Source organism: Calidris pugnax, unplaced genomic scaffold (assembly GCF_001431845.1).
Source record: "Calidris pugnax isolate Ruff unplaced genomic scaffold, ASM143184v1 scaffold418, whole genome shotgun sequence".
NCBI lineage: Eukaryota > Metazoa > Chordata > Aves > Charadriiformes > Scolopacidae > Calidris > Calidris pugnax.
The window spans coordinates 521,197-545,895 of record NW_015091199.1 but is presented as its reverse complement, the minus strand read 5'-3'; the positions used below and the strand labels follow the sequence as shown (position 1 = coordinate 545,895).

The following is a 24,699-nucleotide window of genomic DNA, read 5'->3' as shown; positions in this document are numbered from 1 at the left end:
GAAAAAGGAGGGTGTTTGTGTTTTTTTTTTTTTTTTTTTTTTTTTTTTAACACTTCTAAGTGTTTCTGATACACCAACCTGTGTGATTCTCCCTGCTAACTTTTAGTTTCTGCAGAGCATCTTGCCTGCCTGAGTAACACTTTTCCTGACACACAAGTACTACTGAAGGGCATCATAAGTTGCCAGTTAAGACTTTGGCAAAAGTGTCTTTATTGGATATACCCTGGGATGCTTTCTCTGTAGGGCAAGGGAAGGATGCTGTGTTGCACCAAATGAGACAGGTGGCTTTTTGATAAAAAGGTACCTCCTTGGTGAACATTTCTCTCTGTTGATGCAAAGTCTGCCAGTCTTGCAAGCACCATTCTGAGCCATGGGCTGTAGCCCCACAGTGCTGTGCAAGCTTTTCTCCATTGTAATTCCTACAGTCAAGTGACCATGTTGCCACCAGAAATTATCTCTTCTGGAATCAGGAGTTTTGCTGTTGGGCTCAGACCAAGGCCTGATAACAACTGATTTTGTTTTAAAACAATATTTGTCTTCACCTGCACAGGAAGCATGGCTAATCAATTACAGCAGACAGATGGGACCTGTGGGTTCTCCCCCTAATTCTCTTCCTACCTCACGTCTCAAGCAGGTCATTTAAACTCTCTGCCTTGGCTTCCCTCTCTGTAAACCAGGGATTACACATCACCTCTGAGAAGGCGTGAGGGTGTCCAGATGTCACCAATGGCCTCTGAGTGCTCTGACTTGCTGAGCTGCAACTCTTATTAGCAGTAAAATCATTAATTGCTTGCCTAGTGCAGGGCTCTACTATTTCTTGGTAAAAAGAGGTGTTGGGCTGCAGCTGCCTCTGCTCTTACAATCCTTCACCTTGTGGAGGTCATGGAGATGTCAGCAGCCTTCCCCCCTGCTGCAGATTCCTCTGCACATGGGCAAGGAGCAAGGGAGGAGGTGGGATTCAACCCCAAGCCCCCTTCTGTGGCCTGAATGTGGACGGATCCACACAAGTACATGCTGGGCTGCTGTCTGACAGGACAGATCCCGAGGGGAACCCCATGCCACAGGCCACGGTCGTGAGATGGGGCAGGTCCCTCCTCACGGCAATGCTGGCAGTTTTACCTCTTCTCCTGGCGCATCCCCCGCTGTCACAGAGCACGCAGCATCCCTGCACCTATTGCACTAGGTGCAGCCAGGTGCTTCCGACAGATGCCCGATCCCTGCCTGTAACAAGGGACCAGAGAAAGTGAGACCCAGGGCACAGAGAACCCCACTGATCTTCCCAGGACAACAGCATATCAGACTCCTGAGGCCCAGCATCCCACCCACAGGAGGTAAGCCCTTGCAAGGGAGGTCAAAAAAGCCCCTGGGATGTTTTTCAGGTTTGCACACGTGGGCCAAGACTCCTCTTGCTTGTTCTTCTTCCATCCCAAATGAAAAGGAAAGATCTGTAAATCTCTTTCCTATCAAATCCAGAACAGAAGATCAGCCCCAGGCACTTGGTCTTTCCATGCACCAACAGCAGGGCCAAGCCAATGCAGCATCTTCAAAGAATTAACCTGCAAACCCACCAAGACTCTCCCAAGCATGACAACAGTGTAATCTCCAGTAATACTGAAAACCTAACATGGGCCAAATTTTTACTTTCCCACAGCAAAGCCATGATACGGACATGCAACACAGACCCCATGCTCAAATCTTTGAAGTAACCTTTCTGGCAAAGCTTTGCTGACCTTTTTCTTAATGTGAGATGAATAATGTGGCTTTTTTTGAGTCCAATTTTTTAAAACCAGCCAAAGGGTTTGGGCTGAAATTCCCTACCTCCCTTCCATCCATCCAAAAACTCCAGCAGGAACCAGACACCACCCAAGCTAAATTCCAGTCAAATAGTTAAAGCTTGGCACAGCTATATGCAACCAGAAAACAGGAAGCTAAATGTGGTTAGAAGACAGGCCTGAGTAAGAAATACTGGCAAACATTAGCAAGTGCAATGTCCGATGCATCCCTCCTAGTTTTAACCAACTTATGTTATTAATATTAAAAAAAAAAAAAAAAAGTTTCTGTTGCTATGTATAAACTACTATATTATGCCTACTCTGTTTTACCCTCTGTGAAGTCTAACTGGGACCTTTCTGGTGTGGAAAAAGTGCTCAGAAGTCAATAGCTAAACTCTTAGGAATGCTCTTTCTTGGCCTGGGTTCCTGCTGGAGGAGAGGCACTGGGGAAGCCCTGGGAGGGTGCATGCACAGACTAATGCTGAGCCATCAGCTCCCATCTTCCACTGCACCGATCTGAGCGGAGCCAGGAAGAGAGATCCAGGCCTCTCACATCCTCCCCACCCCCCTGAGATTTGTATGCCTCCTGTTGGATCCATACTCCATTGAACACACACACATGCATAGATGCTGTCATGTGCACCTGAAGTCTGCAGGCAAGCTGAGTGTATGTCAACCCATGACAAATTACCCAACAGGTCGATCTACTTTATTTATGCTTGCGGTGACATTCATGTGAAGCTCACCCAGGTTATGGGTGGCTGAGACTTCCCAGAAGCTCCATAAGAACTGGCAGGTTGGGCTGTGACTCCCTTCCCAGCTGCTCATGGTGATGCCTTATACTGAAGTCATGCAACTGACTCCTGCCGCACTCCACTGTGCAGCCTGGACAGTGTGTCCCCCATTAGCTGCAGAGGGTCTCTCCCTCTCTACAACCCCATGAGACAACCATATGTGGTAGGGATCATCTGTATACTGTGACCTTCCCCACCTGTGTAGGGTAGGTACATGAGCAAAAGGAAGAGGAGACAGGCTGTGATGCCACAGCTTGGATTCAAAAGAAGACAACCAACGGTGGAGCAGCTGGTTGCAACTGACCACATTTGCCACCAGCGAATAGCTGCAAGGTTACCAATGCTGGACAGAGTCCAAAGGTGGAAGCTCTGAGAAAGCACCAAGGTGCAGCTCAGCCCAAAGCAGCCACAGCTTCAACCAAGCCGTTGGGAGAGAACACACTGCAGTGGCAGCAGAAGGGGTGGAGTGGGGCTGTTATTCAGAGATCCCATGGAGACTCAGTGACTGCTGCTTCCCTAGGTCCTGTGGGTGGGCATCCCCTGCACATCCACTGCCCCCAGCCTCCAGCAAATTTAACATGGGTTAGCATATAAAAAAAGAATCTGCCAAGAAAAGAGCATGACCTGGCATTTGTCATAGAATCATAGATTCATACAACGGTTTGGGTTGGAAGGGACCCTAAAGATCATCGAGTCCGCCCCCCTGCCCTGGGCAGGGACACCTCCAACTAGACCAGGTTGCTTAAAGCCTCATCCAACCCAGCCTTGAACACCTCCAGGGATGGGACATCCACAGCTTCTCTGGACAACTGCTCCAGTGCCTCACCAACCTTATAATGAAGAATTTCTTCCTTACATCTAATCTAAATCTACCGTCTTCCAGTTTAAAGCCATTACCCCATATCCTATCAAGGACAAGGCTATCCTGACCAAGACTGTGCACACCGATGGCTACTGTGGCCCTGTTGAGTTGTAGACAGTTGTTAAGCTTCAGTTCCATGATTTGAATGAGACCAGCCCTGTAAAGCCAACATAAGCAGAACAACATGGATTCATGCTGGACAGAGGCTATTGCTGCTGTAGGAAAGGCTAAGGGAAGCTAACACATCCATGATCCAGTGCTAACCATACTCTTTCCATCTTCTCCCCTGTGCTGGGGCTTGGTGCTTTCACCGCAAGATGGGAGAGAGGTAGGAGGGATGCAGAATCCCATTCCCTGTGGCCCTCTGCCATTTCTTGCAGGCCAGATCCAAGCAAGCTAACTGTTATTAGCTTCATTTATCAGAATCTTGACAACACCAGCCCACCACATCATGTACCCAGTTCCTCAGGATAGTGATGCAGGAGAGCCACCAACTTGCCTGCTCCAGCCTGGCTCTGACCCTGGGGTCCTGCATGGCCCCTAAACCACAAGACGATGGGTCAGGGGTGGTCAGGGTGGGAAGGAGAGCAGAAATGCCCCCTTGTCTCCTTTGGGATGATGGCTGGATTTGCAGTGGGGTGCCAGTGAAGCCAGGCTGGCATCCAGTGCAGGAAAGCACCCGACCTGAAGAGGCTGGGCAGAGATGCAGAAAAGTTTGCCCTGATTGTGTGAGGGGTTGGAAACCACACAGCAGTTCTTTCAGGGACTGGCTCTGGAAGTCTCCCAGCTTTTGTTGAAGCTGAATGGTTGGTGGGAAATGATTTATTTTTCATTTTCTTCCCTGCGTTAGGAACTGGAAAGGCTCCCACTTCAGTTTTGTGTAACCACTTGGCTGCTGGAACACAGGAAGGCTTGGAGAAGAATCCTGCTGCTTAGTGGAGCATGAGCTTTTCCTCAAGCTCATGCCGAGCTGGGCTGCTTCGTGCTGCAGCCTTGCTTTGCCTTGTTGCTCCTCATCCTGTTCCCTCAGGCTTGGTGGAGATTGGGCAGTGGCTCCTTAGTGAGGGCTTTGTCTTCACCCTGGCACTTCAAGGATGTCCAGGGGGTGAGTGGGAGGCACATGGATGACATGGATGAGGGCACATTCTCATGTAGCTCCCATGGTGCTGGAGGTGAAGAAGAAAGCGAGCAGATCCCAGGCTAATCTGACAACCTCAGAGTCAAGTCCAGAGAGAAAGAGGAGGTGTCAGGAAGGGGAAGAGATAGCATGGCAGGCTGCGTGCTCTGAGATATGCTGAGGCGCAGACCCCAGGGGAAGGAGTCTCCTGGGACCTTGCACCTGCTTATTATGCAACCTGCAAGTTTGGAAGATTTAGGGCAGAAGGGGGCTGATCCTTCTGAGTTTTTCAGCAAAATTGTAGAAGACCTCATCCAGAACATCACCATGCTTCACCAAGGTCTAAGGTCGTGGCAGTGCCAGGAAGGGATGTTGGGAGGTCCTGGTGCTAGCAGGGATGCATCAGTTCCTCTGTGTGCACTCAAAGCAGGCTGGGGGACACAGCGGCAGCTTGGCCCACATTTTCTCCTGATGTATGGACGTTAAGGCTGTCATGAAAGTCAGAAGATGTCTGTGCTACCACTCAGGTGCCACCAGTCCCTTGGCCCATGCTGACACCTGGAGGCACATGTGGAGCCATGACCAGCTTCAGTTTGTAAATTTCTTGTACTTGGAGGTCTAATACAAGATACGATGTCTGGATGTGGTCTCTCAAGCCCTGGATAGAGGGGAAGACTCTCTTGCCATAAGCTGCTGGCTGCACCCTTTCTAACCCAGCCCTGTAAGCACTTGACCTGCATTGTACACTGCTGTTTTGATGATTTTCAGCAGAGCAGCTACCGCAGCTGTCAGTCCTCAGCCCATACCAATGCTTGGGGGTACTCCAGACCAGGCTCAGTTCTGCCTCATGGTGCTGCCCATGCCCTTGCCAAGCGGCCACAGATTTCTCAAGATGTTGGTTTCTGAAAGACACCTTCCATCGTCTTTTTGCAAGAGTGAAAAGCAATTTTAAGTGTCAGCTTTCACAGTGGGAAGGGTTCTTCAGCAGAATTCAGAAAGACACAACAGGCAGATATTTCCTGCTTGGCCCTTTCCCTTGATGCAAACCGTGCCATGCAGACACACAGCCACCACTGACACACAGAGCTACAGCTGGGACTTGTCTCTGCCTTACAGCCAACCTGCTATGATTGCATTCTGCTTTTCTAAGAGAGGGAAACACTAATGATGTTTTTGAGCATCTGGATTGGGTTTCATAAGAGTTTAAAAATTCCCTTGGTCACTCTTGTTGGAGAAAGTCCTTGAGCTCCTTGTGCTAAAGAATCTATACTAACAGCCTCTGCTCTGATAAACCACATGCTCTGAGTTCCCATCCCCTCTGAGAAGCAACAAAATGTGCCATACAGCTAAATTTGATATACATGCTCTTGGCCCATCCATAATGTGGCTGGTGAATGGGAATGGATGTGCTTTTATGGCCCAGCTCACCAACAAATTTACAAAATACAGGTGTAACACAGTACCCTGGGCAGAGGGTGTGTGCATGGGCACAACAAGGTTTCTTTGAGGAGGCACACCCATAGAGAGATGGAGAGATGATAGCCATAGTTTTTCCTTTTGAAGTACATCTCCCTCTTATGTCTCTGCTTTGACCTCTGCACTTTCAACACAGCTGAAAATAAGAAGCTTTTACCATTCTTGTTGTGAAAATCCTCATTTATTTCTCCCATAGGACGGAAGCTTATTTTTCTATGATTTAGAAGACCTCAATCATATCACCTCTCAGCCTCTCCTCTCCAGATTGAAGTTCCTGCCTTTTTAGCCTTCTCATAAGATGCCTTGTCCACCACCCTGGGCCTTTTGACCTTTCTCTGGATTTTCTCTATTACTTTTGTCCCTCTATTACAGTCTGGAGATGAGGAAAACAGAACTGCATAGTGAACTCAAGATGTAGGCACATCAAAGATTAATACAGCACCAAACTGATGACCTCTATTCTGTACATGACTCTCTCCCTCATGACACCAAGTTCTAGCTCACCTTTAAGCTCTCTGCTGAACACTAGGGTCTCAGGAACAGACCTAGGGTCTCAGCCAGACTCTGATTATTTCAAAGGTGCTATTTCAAGGCAGGATAAAGAGGAAAGTGAGCAGAGCTTGAGGATCATAGTACTTCCCTGCTCTGTTCTCAACTTACTGTTGCTCTGACCAACCTTACGCTGCTCTGCCTTCAACATTACTCCGTAAAGCCCTTCACTGTGCTCCCAGCACCAGTTGGACCCACCAGAAGAGGTCCTTCAACATCTAGTGGAAGGCACCTGTGACTATATTACCCATCCTGTGTAACAACTAAGAGCTGATGTGTGCAACTGCTCATAGCCCACACAGTGTCCTGGTTCAGGTGGTGCTGTGTCCACAGGTCCTTGAAGATGCTCTTCCTTCTGAAAATCCAGATGGGATGCATCTGCCTGGGGTGCTGGCAGTTTTTGTTACAGCCTCAGCTTGTGACTATAGAAACTCATCCCATCCTTCAATTCCTTGATTTGCAACAGCCTTCTGAGACAAAGCAAATCATTCAACCTTGTAGTTCTCTTACTTCTGGAAACTTGGTAGAAGAGCAGTTCTCTGTGCCTGGGAAGAGGAGGGCTGGAAGGAGTAAGAGATGTGGTCCAGACAGGTATGGACTGGACACTCACCATGGGGGCCAGGTGTGTGTACTCTCCACTCCAACCAACATCCCCAAGCCTTGTCTGGGAGGGACTTCAGGTGGATAAGGACCAATGTAGTGCTGTGGGAGCCCCAAACCAGGCTTCAAGGAGCCACCTGCCAGAGTCACTAGTGCCAACCTGCCCGTGCCAGAGCCAGTTTCTCCTGGCTGGATGTCACTGCATGCCAGCACTCACCTGGGTTGAAAGAAAACGTGGTTTAACAAGGAAATATGAGCAATCACTGCTGCTAGTGGTATGCTTTATAGAGCCCCTGTGGTACTGACGGTCATTGCTCATGGGCAACATGCTGTCCCAGTGGTTTTCATCCATCACTGACAGTTTAAACTGCAGGTCCTATATCCTTTGCTTCCAATGTAAGAGGCTGTGGATAAAACATATCCCACAGACTAAAATAAACCAGCTACATGCTAAAAAAAGAGCCTTTGGGTAATCAGAAATCACTGTGCATAGAACATACTTTTTCTTGAAGCCGAATTCTACAGCTCCTTATTTTGAATTTTTATTAGAGCAATTAGTACACATTCAGATACAAATGACTCCAGCAAAACTTCATCTTGGGGAAACAATGGCAGTTTTTTGCTTATAGAAAACAATAAAACTGAGTCTTAAAATCCTTTACAGCTTTCCTGTTTGCAGTCTTTTGCAGTTACTCATAGGGGGAAAATAAAACAATATACTTAGTATTTTTCATGTATTCCTTTCCTTGTACTGACACCTTGGCTATGCAGCACTTTGTACACTGAGCCTTCCCCTAGCCCTGTGCATGCATCATGCAAACCTGACTGTTATTTTCACAGGGGAAACAGAATCACAGAATGATCTGGGGTTGGAAGGGACCTCTGGAGATCACCCAGTCCAACCTCCTGCCAGAGCAGGTCCACCCAGAGCAGGTTGCACAGGAACATGTCCAGGTGGGTTTTGAATGTCTCCAGAGATGGAGACTTCACCACCTCTCTAGGCAACTTGTTCCAGGGCTCTGCCACCCTCACAGTAAATAAGTTTCTCCACATGTTTAGATGGAAGTTCCTATGTTCAAGTTTGTGCCCGTTACCTCTTGTCCTGTCACTGGGCATCACTGAAAAAAGACTGGCCCCATCCTCCAAAACCCTCCCTTTAAGTATTTATAAGCATTGATAAGTTCCCCCCTTAGCCGCCTCTTCTCCAGACTAAAAAGACACAAGTCCCTCAGCCTTTCCACATAAGAGAAACATTCTAGTCCCAAAGAAAGTCACTGTCTCAGGCTTATGTCGGCGAAAGCCTGGACTGCAGCATCGTTTGGTGAGGTGGAAGGAGTTGCTTAAGTTTCTACAAAAAATGGGCCAAAGCATAAGGGCAGCGGGCTTATGTGCTTTCCAGAAGAAGTGTGAGCTTGAGAGGGAAGATCCAGGAGACTGATGAACGTGGACTTAAATGTCCCTCTATCCTAGACAGCATCTTCCTGGAAAAGACTCCTTTAAAACCCTATCCAGGGCTTACAGGTTTGTCTACAGGAGGAGAAAGATCCTGTCAGTGACAGTGCAGACAGTAGGGTCTTAGATCCTTAGATCCCCGCTCCTGCAGGAACAAGCCTTGAGCCTCTTGGAGACCTTGCAGGGCTTCCTGTGCGCTCCACCTGCAGAAAACCACTGCAAACCACAGGAATCCTCCTGTGACTCAGAGAGAAGCAGGACCCTCCATAGAGGGAACAGAAAAGGAGGGCAAATTTTCACTGCACCATGGGGGAAGGAGACGGTCAACTCCCATAGGGCTGTCATTCCTGCCTCCCCAAGATGATGCTCCCAACTAAGTGGAACTGGCCAAGGTGGTTGTTTGCTGCAGGATCTCAAGGCAGATGTAAAGCCTGCAGCTGTAAAGGTATGTCACAGGGACACTGTGAGACTCCTGCATGTGCAGGATCCCTACAACCCGTTCCCTGGTATGGCAGAAAAGCCAGGGGAAAAGGGACAGAGGCTTTCTGTGCCCTGGCACACCATCTTCAGGTAGCTCCCACAGCTCAGAAAAGAGCTCGAGAGCAGGGTGCCTATCTGGGCAGCAGGTGGGTCCCAGTGCCTCAAACCCTACATTAGTGGAGAACAAACAGCTCATAAGCAGTCCATGTTGTTCAAGACAGGAGTTTTCAAAGGGTGCTTCCAGACAAACCTCATCCCTCTTTGGCTGTGAACAGCGGGGTTTCTTAGCTCAGCTCAGAGCTGGCTCCATCCTCTCCTCTGCCTGTTTGCTCTGGTGCTTACTTCCTCTTGAGGGGGAGATTTATAGTTTAGATGCCTGTAAACTGGGCTTCTGTCCTGGCTGTCTGTGGGTTGTATTATAAAAAAGGGCTGCTTATGTGGCCTTTCTACTCAGTTCTATGCAGCATTGTCACTGAATTAATTAAAACCCAGCTTTCCCCACAGTCAGGGCTACCTTCTATAAAAGTCCACAGGAGCTGTATCTGCTTCTCATAACCCATAAATGGAAAGTCTTCTTCCTCTTTTTTTTCCTCCCTTTGCTTTGATCCTCTCTCCCCATATTCTCCCAGTATCCAAAATAATAAAACAGGGCTTGCAGCTTACTCAGACCCTAGAAAAGGAAATTCCTGCCATGCCATCTGCACTAAACCTATGCAACAAGTTGCTGCAAGACCTTAGCAAGATTTCAGAAGGCAGCAGGCAAGTCCATCCTGCTTGTCCACTAGGAGAAAAATCCAGCGTGATGGAGACCAGTATTGCAGAATGAACTGGAGATTTGAGAGGGAGGTAAACTTCCCTTCACTCTCCAACACATCAATAAAATTCTCATTTGGAGATACAGAAGAAATCCTTTCCTGATAGAGGACTAGTAACACACTAGATCTTTACAGAGATGCTCTGTCCAAAGAAGTTGGTAGACAAGCTGTTTGAAGACAAAAGTACTCCAGCCGAAGGGGCACGGAATCCAGCAGCACTATGAGTTCAGACGCACAGAAACTTGCAGAGATGGCTGGCCATCAGTTCTGGGCTCCTTGGGAACTCAATGTGATCTGGAGAGCACTGCAGTGAACAAGATCTTCCTGAGCATCTCTTAGCATCTCCCAAATCTGTTGGGAGAGCTAGAAGAGAGCAATCAGACTTTTGTGGGCATTAACGTTAGAGACACATTCTCCAAGTTGCTGGTGTCCAAAGCTGACATGCAGTACCCTGCAACACCAGATAACTCCTTACTTGTCGGTGACAGCATGAAATCGCCCTTCTGTCCACGTAGTGTACATCAGTCTATATTCATGCAGGCAGAACTTGCATTCTTTCATCCATAGAGAACCACCAGGAACAACCTGATGGCATTAGTGTCAATGGAACAGACACTCTAGAAGCTGGAGGACCAAGAAGAGGATCCTCCTTTGAGGAAGAGAACAACGAGCATTGGGGATGTCTTTATATACATTTACAGACATATACATATATACATTATATATATTACAGGTCTCCTTTTCCATCCTGGACCATCTCCAGAGAAAAAGGAATACCCTTCAGCCTCTTCTTTATGAGGAGGGGAACTAGTAGACTCCCTTGGCAGAAAGGAACAGTCCTTGTTTTGTCTAGCAGAGACTCAGGCTGGCCTCCAAAGGGTTATCCCAGCTCTATCAGTCAGGCGTGTTTTCCTCTTGCCAACACTGCTCTGCGCTTTCAGGCCATAGAAGCACACCACTTTGGGCCCTGTGTCCTTCAGACTCCCATGTAGACAGATAACTGGCTCAAGACTCTTTGATGCTACTGACTGCCACCATGTCAAACCGACCAACTTGGCATTTCCAGCTGGTCTCCAAACCAAGAGCATTGGTACCAAGGCATCCATGATGAGGTTAACGCATATCCTCACTGCTTAAGATATTCAGGCCCTGAAGGCATCAAGTCTAGAAAAGACTGCTGGAGGAGGCCAGGACATTTTCCAGATAGGACTAAGCCCTCCAACTGACTTCAGCAAGCAAAGCCTGAAGTGGGATCACCCAGTGTCCACTTTGGACCTAAGGTGAGACAACCAAGCCCATCAGTGAGGGAAACAGTTGGGTAACTCTCACACTGGTAGGGATTTTCTATTTTCATCTCTGTGAAGAAAAGTAAGAATATCTTCCCTCACTTCTCCCACCCCAATCAGATCAACATGCACTTATTTGGCTGGAGAACACATACCCAGCCAAGATTTGCTGACAGGCAAAAGAGCTGGAACCTCACTGCCTAGGATTACATGGTGTCAGGGCATGAAATGTGACATTTCCACTGAAGTCAGCAGCTCTGCTTGGGCATAAAGCTCTAAGGAACAGCCTGAGAAAATAAGATCTAATATGAAGGGATTTTAGTACATCATCGGGACCAAATCAAGACATTGTGAGGCAAACTGGAGACAGCAGGAAAAGAGGCAGGACACTGCCTGAGGAAAACCATCTCCTCTCAGATCAGGAGTGAACATCAGTCTTTTTCCTGGTGAATACTAGTGAACAAACTCATTAGTTCTGCAACCCACCATTTTCTCTTTGGCTTAGACAAAAAATTCCCTTTAAAACTGCAAGAAACATTCCTACAAAGGAAGCGTTGGTTAAGTAAATCCTCCTTTTCCAAAGAAAACAGTTGACCACTGAACTTCTGAAAACTGTCTATTGGTTGTAGAGCACCAAGGAGGTGTGAGGACCTGATAGTTCTTGCATGTTGGAATCATGCTCATACTGTTAGCTGGTAAAAGTGTATGTTCTGCAGGTGGCATGATCACCCTCTCTTCTTTTTCCCTGGATCTTTCACTCAGGAAGAAAGATCTGGGACATACCTACATTTGTGATTGGTCCATCACACCTATGTAGTAATGTGCTACCCCTCTAGCTCAGTTTTCCAGACTACAGTCTGCAGGGTACAGAGAGCCAATGAAATAACTGAAAAGATAATTGCATATTTATTTCCAGAACTTACAAACTGGGATGAAGCCACTAAAAAAAAAGCAGGATTCCACTGCTCTGTTAGGATGTGGTAAAGTTATTATTACCTTTAACAAGGCATCAGGAGATGCTAGTCAGAACTTGACTAGGCCAGAACTTGCTTGAACACATGTTAAAGCACTATGAGTGTGATTCATCTCACCCAAATGTAGACATCTCCAGCTGAACTCAGCCCCCAGGCTCTCTTCAGAGTCAGCAGAAAGGCTGCATCTGATCTGTATTAGATACCCATGTTACAATGACTAAATGGCACTCTGGTGTTCACTGCCCAGACCTCCACAACCTGGGACAGCAATTCCAGCTGCTGATGTTTATGATGCAGACACATATTTTTAGAAAGTGAGCGTCCTGCCCAGCGCTGATGACCGTGTTTGTGCTGCGGACACTTCCCCTGTACGCAGCTCTCGGCACACGCTTCTGCTTTTACCACACAGGTAATGTGCGAGGAACACAAGTCTTCTTTTTGCTTCCCACAGCCTTCTCAAAGAAGATCCAGTTCTCACTGCTGTGCTTTCTTTCTCAGAAAACAGGTAACTTAGAAAGAATGAGATTTTCTAGGTAAATTTCTCCATTTTGGAACAGCTTCTGGCATGAGGCCCCAAGAACGACACTTTCCAACTTGACCAAAATGGTTGGACTCTATGATCTTGAAGGTCTTTTCCACCCAAAGTGATTCTATGATTTCGAAACTGATTTCCCCAAATACGGATGCCTTAAGCAGCATGAAAAGTTGAAGCTGAGTTGCTTTGAAAATTGAACATGTTTGCCAGAAAATACTACTGAAAATTTGATGTAGCCATTTTGCAGCTCCTGTGCAGAGGCTTGATCTGCCCTTCATGGATGTGCTGGATAACCACACCAATAGGAGTGGGATTTTTCTGATGAAGGGGTATGGCTCTAACAGGCATGCTCCTACACTCATGTAAAGGTGCTATATAGATACCATTTCTTCTCCACAAGGGAATTATAAGAGCAAAAAGCACCATTAGGTTGACATAATTGCATCAGGACAGTGCACTGTTTTAATTATACCTGCTCTTGGATCCAGAGAGTCTCCTAATCTCCCAATGTGCAAGACACCCTGCACTGGATCTTGTGACAAGGCTACAGGAGAGTCGCTACACCAGACTGCTGTAGGTCATTTTGCCTCTAAGTGGGCTTTTTCAAAGTACGGAGTTCTCTGGGCTTTCCTCCTGCCCCTTAGACATCCTTACATTTAGGCATCAGACAATGATTTTGGGAACTGATTAATTATATCCTGGCCTGATGCACGGAGAGGCCAGAAGGGCCTGCCAGAAATAAGTGTGCTGTAAAGAAGAAATAAATCTTCAGGAGATGAAGGCTGTTTAGCCCGGTTCATGGGATGACCCAGTGACACAGTGGGACAGGGCAGTGGCAGTTAGTGCTGTGGGAGCACGCAGCCTGAGGCGGCTGTGCAAGCTGCACCTTGTACGTCTGAGACTGGGAACCTCTGATTTTCACAGCGTGCAAAATTAAAGGGACAGTGTCACCAAGGTGCACTCCTTACAGCTCGCTGTTATCTGGAGAGCAGTGGATTGCCTAACATTCTGCTTGTGCTCACAAAAAAGCATTAAAGCACAGGCTTCTGCTACAGAATCATTCCCTACATCTACCAGAAGCTACTATAATTTTGTGGCCACTTTCCTTCTCTCTTGGTCTGATGGCAGTAATAGTAACACATCTGCATTTTAGGTGTTGCTGTCATGTTGTGATTTTGCTGTGATGCTGCACATCCAAATCTCCTGCACTTCACCTGGGGCTGTTATTCTGCTCCTGGTCCCCAGACAGCTCTGGTTCAACACTCCCACTGTCAATGCAGAGTTGCCTCCTCTTGGCATTATCACAGTTCTCACTGGGTGCACGAGGGAAATCCAAGCTTCCTGAAGCCACACCTGAACACCAAACTCTTCCCCTTCTTTCATGAAAAAAATGAAAAGACAGAAGAGGACACTTGGAGAATAGCAGAGCTCATAGTGGCAAATGAAGGCAGCTCCAAAAGTTTGGGATAAAGATCTCTTGCTTTTTTAAAGACAATCTTATATGGGGGTGAGGGATCATGCCCACCCTAGTGTCCCATATCTCACTGCGAGGTGCCGTGCTAGAGGCAAGTCCTACCTGTATGTGCATCAAACACCCTTGCACAGCAGTCAGGTGCTGTGCATGGTGTGGACACTGGAAAGCACCTGCAGAAGCAGGCACAGTCCCAGACAGAAGTGGGCACAGATACAGCACAGGGGGCTGGCGGCTGCCCATGAGGAACAGCCAACATCAAGGGCCACCCAACAGGGGAGGAGGAGGGCTGGAAATGAAAAGGTCACACTTTATTACAGAGAACATTTTTAAATAGTTTATAAACGGTTAATAAATGATTAGCACAGGCTTTCAGTGCCTTGCAGAGAGGCGCTTCTGAGCACCTCAGAAATAGTGCTGGTGATATGGGATGAGCTACATATTAAAACCTGCCTTAATCCTTTCAAAACAACTTCTAATTAGATGGAGCCTAAAATTGAGGACTAGACTGACAGTCAAGTGGCATGTTTCTCTGTTTTGAAAGACAGTTGTGAGCTCTCCTCTTCTCCACTGTTGGGCTCAAGGTGTCCCAGATGAGAGCAGCCCTGTGACCCAGCTCCTGCCAGGCTCCTCAGCTGAGGGGCACAGGGAGGCTGATGAGCCTGTGGGTGTAATGAGGAGACGAGCAGGGGCAGCAGGTTTAGGAGAGAGGAAGCTTCATTTCTCAGGGTGGGAAGGAGCAAAGTGGCAGGTCACCATGACATGGGGGTGCTGCAGAAAGAGTTTCTCAATAGCAGTGGCTCTTCTGCAGGTGACATGAGCCCCACCACTCCCAGCTCCAGCAGAATGCACCTTGGCAGAGGCTCACAGCTGTGCTGAGCAGGCAGGGTGGGAGAGCAAAGGACATCGTAGACCAGTGGAGTCAAGCCTTCAGGCTTGGGACCCTCAACCCACCCCAGCCCAGCCCAAAGTCCGGGCACGGGGGCAGCTGAGGTTGTCGCACTCCAGCAGCCCCCACACCCCAACCCTGTTCAGGTTGTCACCAGACAGAGGTGGGCCAAGGACACCCTGTTTCTATTGCCATGTATGTGACTGACTTGCTGCCTGGCAGTGGCTGCCTGGGATGAAGAGAGCCAGCAGAGCTGGGCTGAGCTTGGGGCCCAGGATGTCCCTCCACATGGCTGCCAGGCAAAAGCCACCATCAGGCTGTAAGGAAGCCACAGACCAGCAGTGCCACACATCTGTCCCACCAGCCCCTAGGAAGAAGCCATCAAAGAATGGCCCAGCTGCTGCAGCAAATTAATTCTCTCTCCTTCTGGGAGGTAAAACCACCCAATGATTATCTGTTGCCTCAGTTTTCCAATCTATGCAATGAAGAAAGCTGCCTCCTGGGACCTGGTGAAGAAAGAGAGCTTTAACGGTGACAGAATACCAAGAGATATGGATAAATAGCCTTGAAAGGACAAAGGATGCCCTTTCATCAAAAGGCAGGTTAACACTCCCAGATGCAGGCAACCAGCTCCTGCTTCAGCAAGCTCAAGACTCTGGTGAGGGGTGGCTCAAATAGCTGCCCTTGCTTGGTGTTGCTAACTTATGATATAAAACCAAAATACTCATTAAAGCAGTACTTGGCAGAAACCCCATCCTCAATTACCTTTTTTTTTTTTTTTTTTTTTATGAGTCTGAAGCCTTTGGGGCCTCATAATCTAATTAAATAAAGCTTTCTCACTTTCCTCTTGCCTGGTCCCCTAGCTTCTGTTGTACTAGCAAAGATAAATATATATTTTTAATTTAGCAGAATCCTCCTGCATTGTATATCACTTTCTGGCCAGAGACCAGAGACCTCTGTTCCTCCCATGCCTGTGTCCTGCTTGGGCAGGCTGTGTCCTCAACCTGCTTGGTTTTTTTCGTAGAAAGTGCCCGCAATACTGGGATCCCAGTCTGCCTCCATTCATTTCCACTGTCTGGGTACCCAGTGCCCTTTTGAGGAGCAAACATGTAGAGCTTGGTAGGAGCAGAACCCCAACCTAAGGTAAGCTCTGTGTTGGGGGTGGTGCCTCGTACCACCCTCGGTGCATCCGAGTCTGCGAGATCCAACTGCCAGGATGTGCGATGGGGAAACAAGGCTGCTCCAGGACTTGCAACTGTGGGTGAACTGGAGAAGGTGCCAGCCTCTCCTTCTGTATGTGTCCAACACCAACCAACATCAAGTGGTCATGCACGGAGCGGACAGAGACCTATGCAAGCGCAACCAGGGCTTGCTGTGGAGAAGGCTCCAGTCAGCAGGTCCTGCTTTGTATAGAGCAGCATGTGGATGTTCCTCTGAGCTGGCATGAGACCATCCAGCTCCAGATCGGGAGGTGGAGGGAGGCAGGCAGGTACCACAGGGAACTCCCTCTCCTCCTCTATGAGACTCTTTCCCAGAACTGTGTGAATTTCTTTTGGAAAAATTGTTCATTGGCCAAATATTGCAATTATAGGTCAGCTAAATCTTACCTAGATTTGTGATGCATTTGTGCTGAAAACAGTGAAGAGCTAGCCTTAAAAAAAAAATCCCCAAAGTGTAAAAACAAAAAAGGTTTCAAGAACTGAGCGCATAAGAAAGTACAGGAAAAAAAATTGAAAACAAAGATTGAAACCCTTCAATTTAGCTTGGTATTACAGCATTCCCCTACAATCTTACAATTTTTTAAGGATTTAAAACAGAAAAAAAGATTTGGGTCGAATTTGTTTTTTCATATCAAGAAAATAATAGACAATTGTCACACAGGGGAAGAGAAGCTAGAGAAGTGGCTGAGCTCACATCATTTTCTCTGGGTTTTCCAGTACAGTTGGTGAACTGTAAGCTTATCAGTCACCTGGGTCTGATATAAGTTTTCCTGTTTGATGCTGATCAGGAGAGCTGAGGGCATATGATCCAACTTCCAAAAAGGGGGCAGCGCTAGGAATTACTCTACTAATGCAGACTTGCAGTTTTGTCTTTTGAGGCAGAGGTTGGTTCTCCATCACAGAGACACAGAAAGGCCACGGGGAGATGAGGAGTACAGCTGCATTACCTGGAAGGGAGATGCAGGATGGGAAGTGACCACATTAAGCCACCAAATCCAGCTGTGAGCCTCTCAGTCATAGAATCATAGAATGGTGTAGATTGTTAGGGAACTTAAAGCCCATCCAGTCCCACCCGCAGTGTGCTCCCTGTCACACTCACAGCATGCTTAAAGCTCCAGGAGATACCAGGGACCTTGTGATTCCCAGGTGCCTCAGCTGGAGAGCAGGAGATACAAAACCAGTGGACTAGGGCTTTGCCATAGCGAGGGCTTTGGGAGATAATCCTAGGAACCAAACCATGTCCCATGCTGTAGAGAAAGGCAGAAAATGCTGGGATGAATCCCGTGCCCATTCTACTTGAAAAGAAACGTTGCCGCTTCCCTGACCCCTGATGAGGTGTCCCAAGGCAGGTGGCAATGACAGAGCATCACACCAACATTGCCTTTGTTGGGAGCCAGTCAGAATGCCTCAGAGAAGAAGAGGACCTAGGAGGAGATGATGCAAGGCCTTCCTGAGCTGGTGATACCACAAAGGTGACACCCTGGACAATTTGCATGGGACCCCTCGGAGTGGCACTGGGAGGAAGCCTTCGGATGTGGTCTCCTTTTCCGGGTTCCAGTGCAAACATGAATCCTGCCCAGGACGTGGGGCTCAACTTCAAACAACCCTAGAGCAGATAGTCTGAGCCAACTACCAGTCCTTCCTCCTCCACAGCCACCAGCCAGGCCCTCCAAGATGTACCACAGAGCTGAAAAACCATGAGGGAAGAATGTAGTACAATGAGAAGGAGGACGAGAAAGAAGTGGAGGACATATAAGCAGTGGTGGTGAAGAGACAGGTGAAAAACCATGCATCCAGTGCCAGGCTGAAGGCCAGAAAAAGCATGGAGAGCACAAGAAGGGGTTCAGGCTCAGTGCACCATCTCTGCTCAGGCTGCCTGCAGCTCATGTTCTGTTGCCCTGCCCAGTGCAAGTAAGGGAGCACTGGGGCTGCTCCAGTGACAGGAGCAGCGTTTGCTCTAAAGAATGAATCACTAACATCCCTGCCTGGGACTTGAGCAGAACTAGGTGCTGCCCAGGGTCGGAAAAGCCAGATTATGGGCTGCAGGGAAGGACCTCCCTGAGCATCTCAGCCATTCATCTCCTGGAGCTCCTGCAGGAAGACAAAGTAACAGCAGTGAGGATGAAGGGTGAGATGTCCAGGTTGGAGAAGCGCCTCTCCCCTGGTGAGCACCTCCCCAGAGTCACAGAGGAGATGAGGGAGGGAGCCAGTCCCTCTAGCCTATGATTCCTGCACCATCACCATCACAGAAAAGCTTTTGTGGAAGATACCACTCCTTTGGATCCATCTGACTGCTGACAGTCTGGATGTACTCTGACCCAGCACATCCCTGCTGAAAGAGTGAGGAGGACGTTTTCACCCTCAGCAAATCTGACAAGGAGATGTCTCCACGGCAGAGACTTTGTCACCTAGCAGAGCAACCAGCAACTTCAAAAGATGTGGCCATTTACAGAAGCAGGTCACCCACTCTGGTGACTGCATGCGTGCAACCTCCAAGCAGGCTTTTCCCTCAGCAGGAATCACTCTGCCCATAGCCAGCACCTTGGTGGCAGTAGCAGCAGCTCCCTCCCAGCCCAGAGAGCATCCTTTGGACAATGCCATCAAACTGTGCCAGTCAGCAGGGCCACACACAGATGTCCAAGCTGAGCAATCCTTTCCATTTCCCTCTGCACCAACTCCAGAACCACTGACACCGTATGGGGTGACTTCACAGATGGAGAAGGCACTCCAGACTTCAAATGAGACTTTTCACTTCAGTTCCTTTAACGTGGTGGCCTGACATTCTCAGTGCCATGTGTCTCATGGCAGGCGTAGCACATACAAATCACAGCATGGGCTGAAGCTTCTGGCAACAGTGGATGGAGGTATCTTCATCAGTGGGAAAACCCATGGAGGAAGGGTACAGAAAGGTGTCAGATGATAGGATGAAGGGAAGAGAAGGGATGGGGCCATAGGTTGAAGTCAAGAAGAGCAATACAGGGTATTACAGTATGGGCGATGAGCTGTGAGCAGCACCAGTGGGGAGAGTGGAAAGCCAAGACTTCACACTCAGAGCTGGATGCAACCATAGATAGAAATAAGCCAGATACCTCCTGCCAAGCACTGAGTATTCAACTCCACGTGGAGAGCTATGTGATGGGTCACATAATGAGGACACCAGAGGGGGCTTCATTTCAGTTACCCTGTAGGTGGGGTCAGAAAAGTATATAATCACCACAGAAGCTAGTGTAAAACTGCTTGACTCTCTCTTGCTAACCCACTGTGCATCTCTAATGAGTGGCCTCAGCAAAGAGCACCCTTACTCCATTCACCTAGTCTCCATGAACCAGTACTGCTTCCCATCACCACCACCCTCCCACTGCACCTACAAATGGGACCACACCACCTGGATGTGGAACCAGCCTGGTGGTCAGAGAGACCATGGTGGTCATGCTGGCAAAGCTCCTCTGTCCTCCTGTCACCTTAGCAAACACACATGACCATGCCAAACCTCAGTTTCCCAAGAGAATAATACGGCCGTGTTCTAGAGTGATGAGGTGCGGAGGATGGAGGAAACTCAGTATTGATTCAGAACTACTTGACTTCCAACCTCAGGGATCCAGGGAGATGTCCAGGGAAAACCACCAACTTCAACACAACTTTTGTCTAACTTTTAGGGGGAAAGAAGAGACAAAATGAGAACCATCCATTTTGTGAATCAGCCATCTCTCTGACTTGCCCTCTGGGCTCAGCCACCCACTTTCTCACTTTATCCATTGTTTACTTGGACTCGTACAGGGAAAAATCACGTTAAAGAAAATCCTAGCTGAATCACACAATTTAGAGCGGTTGCAATGGACAATTTGACAAGGACATGGGGATTTAGCATATTTTTAATACAAAAATAGCTAATGATAATATGCCACGCTCCTGGCTAAAAACATTATCTACTGGCATGGGGGGAATTTAAGCCATAATACTAGCTACTATAATGCAGGCCTGGAACTCCATGCAAATATTATCCTGATCCAACAGCTACAAAGCTCTGTTTATCCTAGTAATTAATTCTCTCTTATGTTTAGTGATACAATTAGAGAAACACTGCCATTCAGATGGGCTTGTTTCCACCAGTGCCTTTTACTATATTTACATCCCCACAATAGGCTTGGTCTTACAGAAAAGGGTGAAATTGCATTTATGGACACAATGCCACATGCATTCCCAAAGCATTTTATAGATGTAAAGTTAGGCTCCAAATTGCACGTTTATTGTGTGAGCACACAATGAGCTCAGATTAAATATTGACTAAAGCCAGCCTAACACCCAAAATAATGAAGATGAGCACAATAGTGTGATTTACTCCCAGCCACTAGAGAAATACACATCTGTAACATATAACATGCCCTTCTCACAGATATACTCTTTGTATTCCAGCTAGCCTTAGGCAGGAAAATTTCATTCTCATAAATTATGGATTTTCTTTCCCAACTGCCAACACATTCATATTATCAGCTGCAAAGGAAACAAATATAATAACAAAAAACAAATGCCATTCTCCTGACACAGTGATGAGCAGGTGACTCGCTCCTTGTACCTTCAAACTTGAGGCAGGAAAATGGAAGATAAACATGGGTGAAATTAGAGAATCATTTCCCTTTTGTCCCCCCATATGCGGCAGGCAGCAGGGAGGTGTGGGCATGGCAGGTATCTTTTTAGAAAGTACTCCCAGCCCTAGCTGTGCTCTGAAAACTATCTGTCCTTCTCGTGCCTTCCTCCTCCCCAGACTTATAGAGAAAATTCAGGGAGATGCAGATGCTAATATAACAATTACGATAATAACACAGCACTGAACAGGGGCAAAACACAACCTTCACAGCAGCTTGACCTCTAAATCCTCTAATACAGTACTGCTTCATTCAAGATTAAAAGAAATTGTAACCTAGCACAGACAAAAAGACACAGGAGGCAAGGCAGGATCTCACTCGGCGGTGAAGCCTCACTCCCGTCCAGATGCAGTCATATCACTTCAGCTTCTCTGTACCATCTCCATGACAACCATGTAATTTGGATGCAATAACCACTGCCGAATTGATCTTTAAATGTATCTTTGTTATAAAACATAATACTGAACACGTAAGGCTCAGGGTAAAGAATAGTAGCCCTGTAACAATGAGGACTGTGGTTTGAGAGCCCCCCTTTAATTTTCAGCTACCGACCAGTCTTGCTATTTCAATAATTGCATGGATGACCAGATTTTAAAATCAGTAACACCAAACATAATTTGCGTGTGTACGGCATGCTGTAGTATGTCAAACGAGACACCGCACTAAGAGCTGGAAAAATGTGTCAATGTATATTCAGAGAATGGGCATCTTTCCACATGCACGCGCATGCACACATACACACACACACACACACACGTATCAGGGAGACCCAGTCTCTAGCAACTGAAGCATACAGCTGATGCATCAAATAATCCTAATAAGAATCAAAAGCAGTATAACTAAGCAAAACAGGATGAGGGATCAATGTACCGCATGTCAGACAATGAGAGCAAGGGACCTCACATTTGCACTTACCCGAGCAATGAGCTGTTTATTTTTTGGTCCCTTCACAAATGCAGCTCCCTTTTCTCTTCAACAATCCATGCAAAATAATCTGCAGTCCCACCGACAGAGGAGTGGCCCCGTCCCTCCCCCTCCACCACCTTCCTAGACCTCCCTGTTACTGGCTTCCTTCTCCCTTCCCTCCTGCTCTCCCTCTTGCTGGAGATGGTTACACCTCCCAGCCTCCCCCCAAGGTGTCAAGAGACTGCTGGGGATCCAGCAGGCAGGGTGGGAGGGGACGGGAAGAGGGGGAGGAGGCAGGGAGTGATGGTGAATGGACCCAGTGAAAGGATGGAATAAAGCCCTTGCTGGCGAAGCTCCTGGAGGAGCACAGGGCAGGAGCAGACCTGCCGCTTGGCTGGGAGGCTCCACTCCCCGCCTGGGCTGCACTGGAGCTGCCAATAATATTCCCAGGGGCATTGGGACTTCTCCCCCGACATGCACCCACAAAGTGCTGGGGGACAGGTCTGCTTCCAGCCAACAATCACTGCCCTTCAAGCCCACTGGCTTGAAGTTTTGGGTTGAAATCCTGCCAAATACTCACACTGTCTTTAGCAACTGATGCACTGCCATACACACATGTACAGCAGTGAAAATGCTGCAAGGACCCACCCTGATGCAGACCCCAGCACTGCAGGTCACTTGCTCCCTGCCTCTGGGCACTCCCACCTGCCGCAGCCTCATCCCATCGCATCCCACCCCAGGGCTGAAAAGCGCTGCTGGCCTCCAGCAGTGGTGCTGCCCCTGTGCCTGCCAAGCTTGCTCCAGAGACAACCCCACCATGGCAGGGTGGGCCACGGACCTGCTCACCAACCCTGGGATGCATCTGTCTTGTCAGCCCTTAAATGTGAAGGCAACAGTAATGTCTACATGGTAACACAGGCACCTGGCTCACCAAGATGGCTGGGGATGCAGTGTGGGATGGAGAGAATCACAGAATCATAGAATCATAAAATGGTTAGGGTTGGAAGGGACCTCAAAGATCATCTTTTCCTGCTTTAGGGAAACCCTGACTTTCCTTGCAGACCCTATGCTGTAGAGAAAACACTGCGTCTTGGCCATTTGGTGGCTGTAATGCAACAGGGGTTTCCATGAGCATATGGGTGAGAGGTGGTGGGTGCTCTGTGGTTCAAGTTGCCCAGCTGGAGCACAAGCCTGAGTTGGCTGAAGCAGTGGTCAGCTACTGGGATCCTTCACCTGGAGCTGGCACACACCTTGCACCTTCGCACTGGCATGCACCATCTTCCCTTCTCATGGACTGAGGGCTCCCACAGCAGCACGCAGAGAGAGCAGCTCCAGGCTGGACACGTAGGTGAAGGAAGAAGGACTTGGTGTCTGCCCTAGATGGATGTTCCAAGACAGCTGATGGCTTCCTGACTCCCTGGAGAAAAACCTCTTCCTGGACCTCTGTGTCTCTTAGAAAGCTTGTTCCAGAAGATGCACACCACTGAATGAGTGGACAAATCTCAAACATCCCGAATTAAAAATATCATTACAATGATACATTCAAGCACCGAACCACAGCCATTAGATGAAATAACATCCTGGAGCAGCTCAGCAGAACACAGCCGTATATTCTTCCAGAAGGGATGCCCCACAGCACATGGGTTTGTTTGCCAGGGATAGTACCAGTAATGAACCATGTAATGAGCCATCCTGCAGCTATACTCAGGAGTTATCCAACAAATGCAAGTGTGAATGAAGGCTACTGTGCTGGAGAGGTACATGAAATGGATCTTGTGGCCATGGACAAGGGCAGTAAGCAGCCGGACAAATCCAGATGTGGGACTGCTAACCTCACTGTTCATTTGAGAGACATGATTTGCCTTACAGCTGTACAAAGTTCTGTCCTGCTCCTCTCTGTGATCAATTCCAATGTATTTGTAATTGACCAATTATCAGATTAGGGCGCTTTAATAAAAAATAAAAAATAATAAAAAAAATGCAGTCAATATTCATCAGTCTGTTGTACTCTTCAGGTCTGAAGGCAAGTAACAAAATCCAATTTCTGCACAGCCAGTCCTAGGAAGTGATATTTTACAGCATGAGAAAATGAGGTTCTAGTTTCTAAGAATATATCCACTAGCGGGGCTCCAAATAACTGGGTTATCATTCATTCTGCTTCTGGGAATGAGCACATCAACAGCTGGATTCAGGTAGAAACCTCCTCTCATCTCTTGAGCAGGGAGGTGTGCTTGACCTTATCATTTATGAGACACTCCTAACAGTAGAAGAACATTTTTCCTGTGTTGCCAGTAGGTCTGTGTTAGATGCCTTGTGTATGTCATAACATTTTTTTGGAATTAAGAAAACTCCTAAACTATCGCAGTTTTGGCCACGCTGTTTAACTGCTTGAATGTGCACATGAATGTGCAGCTGCTATTTGCCACCTGTGACATGAGTTCTCTGGGGTAGCAGGAGTGACCTAGGGAGAGACCAGCTTCCTTCCATGCTGACACCAAAAGAGCCACCCTTCAAGCCCAAATAAACCAAAGCACACATCTGGGAGCCTTCCAGGCAGCAGGGAACTGCAGCCACCAGGACTAAACAGCACAGACCACACGACAGGCACCAAGGTTAACCAGCTACAGCCTACAGATCATGGAAACACTCCAGCTAGGCTGATGGGAGAAGCAGACATCTGGAAAAAGATGGGAGCTTGTGGTCCTGAGATTGTTCACAGCCATGTTCCCCCATGGGATCCACTGATAAAGCTGAGCCTAAGGCAGCTTCAAGGCTCGCTGTTCTGCAGCTCCTGCTCTGTTCCCACTTTCCTCTGAGTAGAGGAGCCAGGATAACCTACACCACAACCCCACAGGGTC

The 24,699-nt window shown here is 47.9% G+C and overlaps 1 protein-coding gene across 2 annotated transcripts in view; it reads right to left on the bottom strand.

Annotated features, from left to right (window-relative positions):
* Positions 1-24,699, bottom strand: part of PSD2 (pleckstrin and Sec7 domain containing 2) — a 90,572-nt gene that overhangs the window by 47,880 nt on the left and 17,993 nt on the right. The window contains exons 1-2 of one of the 2 annotated variants that reach the window (XM_014959671.1): positions 21,851-22,038; positions 1,120-1,221 (exon numbers count right to left, since the gene is read on the bottom strand). The gene's annotated coding sequence lies outside the window, so the exon portion shown is untranslated. Of the gene's footprint in view, positions 1-1,119; positions 1,222-21,850; positions 22,039-24,699 lie in introns of those variants that run through there. The other variant, XM_014959670.1, reaches the window with a different exon arrangement.